The sequence below is a fragment of the Pelodiscus sinensis genome, chromosome 17, assembly GCF_052426305.1.
Source record: "Pelodiscus sinensis isolate ZL-2025 chromosome 17, ASM5242630v1, whole genome shotgun sequence".
Taxonomy (NCBI): domain Eukaryota; kingdom Metazoa; phylum Chordata; order Testudines; family Trionychidae; genus Pelodiscus; species Pelodiscus sinensis.
This window is the reverse complement of record NC_143068.1, coordinates 33,243,645-33,249,644: the sequence shown is the minus strand read 5'-3', so window position 1 is coordinate 33,249,644 and position 6,000 is coordinate 33,243,645. Positions and strand designations below refer to the sequence as shown.

General features: G+C 53.4%; 1 protein-coding gene across 2 annotated transcripts in view; it reads left to right on the top strand.

Annotated features, from left to right (window-relative positions):
- The first annotated feature begins 281 nt into the window (after positions 1–281).
- The window catches only part of SNPH (syntaphilin), a 42,510-nt gene continuing 36,791 nt past the window's right edge, over positions 282–6,000 (top strand). Inside the window, exons 1-2 of one of the 2 annotated variants that reach the window (XM_075900902.2) lie at positions 282–478; positions 637–706. The gene's annotated coding sequence lies outside the window, so the exon portion shown is untranslated. The remainder of the gene's footprint in view (positions 479–636; positions 707–6,000) is intronic. The other variant, XM_075900903.2, reaches the window with a different exon arrangement.

The following is a 6,000-nucleotide window of genomic DNA, read 5'->3' as shown; positions in this document are numbered from 1 at the left end:
TGGCACACACAAAATCTACTAGCCTGGGAATTGGGGCGAGCCTGTCTCCTGCCCAGCCAGGGCCACCTCAGGGAGGGGCTGGCTTTTCTTTCTCGCTTCTCACTTGTGTGCAGCCCCCACTGATTTCTTCTCTGGGTCAGCGGCCCCCGACCCCCAAAAGGGTCCCCGCCCCGTCGTGCGGAGTGGGCCCAGGGCGGAGTCCGGCCAGGGCCCCTCCCTGGCGTGGCTGCAGGGCCCTGGGGAGCGCAGGGCTGCGGCAAACTTTGCCCGAGCCCCCGGGGCGGGGGGCCGGCGGGGCGGGGACCCCCCTTGGCGGCTGCCAGGCGCCCACTAGCCCTTTAAGAGGCGAGCGGCTCTTGCGCAGCGGCGTGTGAGCCAGGCAGGCGCAGCCGCCCGCCCCTCCCCGCAGCCCCCGCCCGAGCGCCGAGCCCGGCCGGCCAGACAGCAGCGCCCTGGCGTGGCACCGGCCCGGCAGCAGGTGATGGAGGCGGCGCGGCGAGCAGCCCGCGGGGGGTCTCGGCGGGGGCCGCGGGCGGAATAGGGGCGGGACGCTGCACCCCCTCCCCCCGCGCCTGGGCTGGGCTTGGGGGGCTGGCGCTGGTGGGTGACCCTGGGCTCTGTGCTCCCTGCCGGCAGGTGCTGAGCCCGGCTGCTGCACCGCCCCCGCCCCGGAGGAATCGCTGCGGGCCCCGCTGAGCGAGCTCAGGTGAGCCCGGGGCGCACGGGATGCGCACAGAAAGCGCCGCATCACTGGGGAAGGGGGGGGGGGTGCAGCGCATGGGCTGGAGGGGGACAGCCGCGGGCTGGGGGGGCTGCATTGGCCATGCGGGCGCAGCGCCACCCTGCCGCGGGGGTGCCAGGACGGGTCGCCGGTCCAGGCTCCCCATCAGTAAAACTTCCTGCGGCTGCATGTGACCGGCCCCCCTCCCCCTCCCCTTTGCAAATGCAGCAGCTGCCGGGCTCTGCAGCCAGGAGGGGGCTGCCGGCGGCTTGGGTCTGGAGCCCACCCCGGGCGAAGGAAAGCAGGGGATTTATCCCACCCTGGGGCCGGCACCCATCTGGTCCGCATCCCGCTGGGCCCCTTCCCGGGCCTCCCCTGCAGCGCTGGGCCTGGCTGGCCAGAGGAGGGTCTGTTATTTACTGATTTATGCTGCATGGCCAGGGGGACGCTAATCGCACGGGGGGGATGGATGGGGGGGCCTGGATCAGGTCTGCCCCCTCAAGGTCAGCATGGCCGGTCCTCCTGGAAACTCCCTGCTGTGCATGTCTCATCCCTATACAATACGGCGCTGCCTGCCCGGCTGTTGGGGAGGCATATTTGATGTAATGACCTTGCTTGGGCTGTTAAAACCACCATTTTCCCCACCTTTCCTACGGCTCTTTGAGCTTGAAGTGGCTGCGTCTTGCGCTCAAAAGAAAGCGACACATCTGCCTATGGCCCGTGGCGCCAGTGCAAAGTCCCCACCATGGAAACCCTGCGTCAAGCCCCCCCCCCTTTAGGCTCAAAGGGACGTTAGTGGTCCCCAGATCTTGTGCTGGCCCTCTGGACAGCCTCTCCTGGCGCAGCGTGGTTGAGGTTTGAAGGGAGCTGGTTAGAGCAACATTTCGGGTTTTTCTTCCCCACCCCCGAACTCATTCGCCCTCACTCCATGGAATCTACCTTTGTTCCGTTCTGGTTCGTGAGTGGCCCCCACGCCGGCCAGCTCGCTTTGCCTCCTGTAATCAGCTGTGCTCTGTCCGGTTGCTGCTTCTCTGACTCTCCATTGTAGCTGGGCCTCACCTAGGAAGGTGGAGCCTGGACCCCAGGGGTCCTGCCTTTCATTTCCTCCTGCTGTTACCCCGCTGGTCCCTACGTGTCTGCCACAGAATCCCACTCAGCAGGTCTCTGCCCGGGCATAAGCGTCTCTGCGTCACACGGGCCTTCTTGGGGAGACTGTGTTTTGATGTGTGCCGCACGCTGTGCAAATTGGATCAGGCACAGGGTGAAGCTGACAGCCTGTTCGCCCCCCTGGAATTCAGAGAAGCTGAGGCAGAGAGCGCAATAGGGATCGTGCAAACTGAAACCAGCTTCTAGAATCTTGCTAAATGTGTCTCGAACTGTTCTCGAAGATGCTCAAGGAAGTTTTTCTGTTAGGCAAGGGGGGAGGGTTACCCTGCGGTGGTCCCTTCCTCCCGGGAGGACCAGCACCCTTTGGCCCTGCGCTATTATCAGTTTGAAAGGCTGCGTAGCACCATGACGTAGTCTTGTCTAAGGGGTTCTCTTTGCAGTAGGATCTTTGGGGCAAACTCAGCATTTCTTGGTGAGCAAAGGGAAGGTTTCCAGTGACGTGCAAGAACAGCTCCCGGAGAAACCCCTTTCTGCTACTGCGGTGGCTCCTTGATGCACAAAATTGTGTTAGTCCAAAGCATGAGGTTTCCCTCGGCACGTGTAGAAAGTCACCTGCCCCCTTGAAGCCACCAAAACCCCAGAGCCCACGGAACCAAATCCACCTGAAGTGGGGCAGATGGTTCATGAGCACGAAGCAGTGTAAACCTCAGATTTGCCCTACTATTAAATGGTTACAGGAAATTTCCTCCAGATTCTGTGTCTTTGAAAACCATCATCCCATCTCTTGGATAAGAAGGTTTAAAAAATGTAAAAGGACAAGCACCGTGTTTGCTGGGTGGGAGATTGGAAGGACCAAAGCTGAACAGCCACGCTGATGGTTTTAGTGCACTAGCTTGAGCTCTGTTAGTACGTGTGTAATGAGGCTGTGTGTGGACTTACCAACAGAGCTTTGTTGGCTTTCAGTGGCCTGCCAAGGGCTTAGCACGTCGGCACATCCACCCCCAAGTGCTGTTATGCAGGATTCTACGTGCACAAGTGAAGCACAAGTATTCCCCAGTGAAGGTGATTCACCACTGCAACAATTTAACAAGGGTTGTGGGCAGCGTTCCCTCTAATCCCAGGGTGTCCAACCAGTTCTGAAGCAATAGTCAGTATAGTGGCTACTGCTATAGCGAACTAGCCACGTTCAGCCAGCCAAATAGCCACATGTGGCTGGTGGCTAGCATGTTGGACGCCATGTCAAATCTTTTCCATTCACGTGGTGGATTTTTTCCATCCGTGTGCAGAATCTTTTTTGACGTGCACTGTGGATATGCAAATGTGACCACCACCAAAAAAACCAAATACTTAGCGGTGGACACTCTGCTAATCAGCTCGGCAACATTTGAATCTCTCCTGAGCGGCTGCACAAGCATCCAGCTTACAGGGAACACTGGTTGTGATGGCTTCCTCATAAATCAAGATTGGATAGTCTTTGAAGGTTGTGCTGTAGTTCATGGGCAGAACAATAATCAGTGGGGCTTTAGAGCTCCTAAGGGCCGAGGTAGGGACATGTTCTGTGCCCCTCCAAAAGTGTGAAATTTAAATTCCTGCCTATGCTCCTGCTCTAGTCCAAACAGGAGCTATGTTGGGAAAGTCTTACGGTCTGTGCTATTCAGGAGGTCAGGCTAGGTGATCACAGTGCTCCCTTTTGGCTTTATAGCCTATTCATTGAATCTGTTGAAAATACCCGTAATTCCCACGGACCCGCTTGCTGTCAGAATTGGTACGTTTGTATCTGCAAATGCTCTGGGGTTACTGCAGAGGCTGAGATGTGGCTCTTTTGAAAACTTGGCCCGGGATATCTTCCCTACCCTGCAGCACTGGAGAATAAGCGTTGCCGCTCCCAGAACAGGGCGTTTTCCCACTGATTTTGGTGGGTCAGGCTGGCACCCAAGAGACAAGGAATTATACAGAAAGGCGCCATGGTGGCTTGGGTTGAAACCCAGAAATAAATTAGAGTGGGCCTAGTAGAAAACTCTAAGCGTCTCCGGGTGCCAACATGAAACGGCTTTGGCGGCGTTTGCATGGCTGGCTGTGCGTTACCCAAACCGGTTCCTTTCTAATGAAGCCAAGCAGGGCTGAGGGCACATGCTCTCAATGTACTGCAAATCCATCACCTCCCTTTAGGATGCAGTTTGGGGTTAGGCTGGTGGATAACGAAAAGCAAAGGATTCTGGGTAAGCAGGGCCAGCCTTCTGCGTGCTGTATTTCAAATGTTGAAATGTTAATGGAGCTGTGGATTTCAAGGCAGTAGCAAGGCTAGTATTGCACCCAAGATGCAGGGCTCAAATGGCTAAGCATTTAACGCAGCAGGAATTTCTCTTCCCTCCTCCCCGTTGTATATTTGGCAAGTAACAAATCTGAGACCCCATTAGATTGTAACGGTAACCTCACAACCAAAGTCCATCAGAATTAGGGAGCCGTTTTGGCTGGTCTGTTGCAAACAGCTGGGCTTCAGACTGTTAAAGAGTCCTACAGCTTACAGAAATGACCAGGCTCTTCCTACAGTCACTGGTGCCATGCCACTGATAACAGATCCTGGGAGTCCATGTGGGTCCAGTTTCAGGGCGGCTAGATCCAAAAAGCCTGTCTCAGTCTGCCCCTGTGTTCAACATTGTTTGTAAGTTGTTGGCTCTAACATAAGCCTCTTGTATTTTTTACTTCTCCCTCCCGAGGAGAATCATAGAATAATAGGACTGGAAGGGATCTCAAGAGGTCATCGAGTCCAGCCCCCCGCCCTCAAGGCAGGACCAAGCTCCACCTACACCATCCCTGACAGATGTCTATCTAACCTGTTCTTAAATATCTCCAGAGAGGGAGATTCCACCACCTCCCTTGGCAATTTATTCCAATATTTGACCACCCTGACAGTTAGGAATTTTTTCCTAATGTCCAATCTAAACCTCCCCTGCTGCACTTTAAGCCCATTACTCCTTGTCCTGTCCTCAGAAACCAAGAGGAACAAATTTTCTCCTTCCTCCCTGTGACACCCTTTTAGATATTTGAAAACCGCTATCATGTCCCCCCTTAATCTTCTTTTTTCCAAACTAAACAAGCCCAGTTCATGAAGCCTGGCTTCATAGGTCATGTTCTCTAAACCTTTAATCATTCTTGTCGCTCTTCTCTGTACCCTTTCCAATTTCTCCACATCTTTCTTGAAATGTGGCGCCCAGAACTGGACACAGTACTCCAGCTGAGGCCTAACTAGTGCAGAGTAGAGCGGCAGAATGACTTCACGAGTTTTGCTTACAACACACCTGTTGATACAACCTAGAATCATATTTGCTTTTTTTGCAACAGCATCACACTGTTGACTCATATTCAACTTGTGGTCCACTATGACCCCTAGATCTCTTTCTGCCATGCTCCTTCCTACACAGTCGCTTCCCATCTTGTATGTATGGAACTGATTGTTCCTTCCTAAGTGGAGCACTTTGCATTTCTCTTTATTAAACCTCATCCTGTTTACCTCTGACCATTTCTCTAACTTGCTAAGGTCATTTTGAATTATGTCCCTATCCTCCAAAGAAGTCGCAACCCCACCCAGTTTGGTATCATCTGCAAACTTAATAAGCGTACTCTCTATCCCAATATCTACATCATTGATGAAGATATTGAACAGTACGGGTCCCAAAACAGACCCTTGAGGAACTCCACTTGTTATCCCTTTCCAGCAGGATTTAGAACCGTTAACAACAACTCTCTGACTACCGTTATCCAGCCAATTATGCACCCAGAAAATAACAGATTGAACTAAAATGCCATTTTTCAATTTCAAACATCTTCCCCCATATCAGATTAGTGTTTTGTTGGTAAATGTAACACACAACCTACCCACACAAAAGCCTGATCTGGAATAGTGCCGTGAGGTCTCTTTAAAGTGCACCTCAGCATTGTGTTAGCCATAGGGTGGCCAGGTGTCTGGTTTTGAACTGGACAATCCAGTATTTGAGCTTTCTGTTTGGGAAACAAATTGAGAAAATAGAAATGTCTGGTATTTTCTAAATCAGATGGAATGCAGATTGGGTTGTGATGTCAAGCGTGTCCGGTATTATTGTTGAAACCATCTGGCAACCCTAGTTATCCATTTCACAGCTCGGTTCTCTCTTCGCTGTGTGTTTAAACTGCAG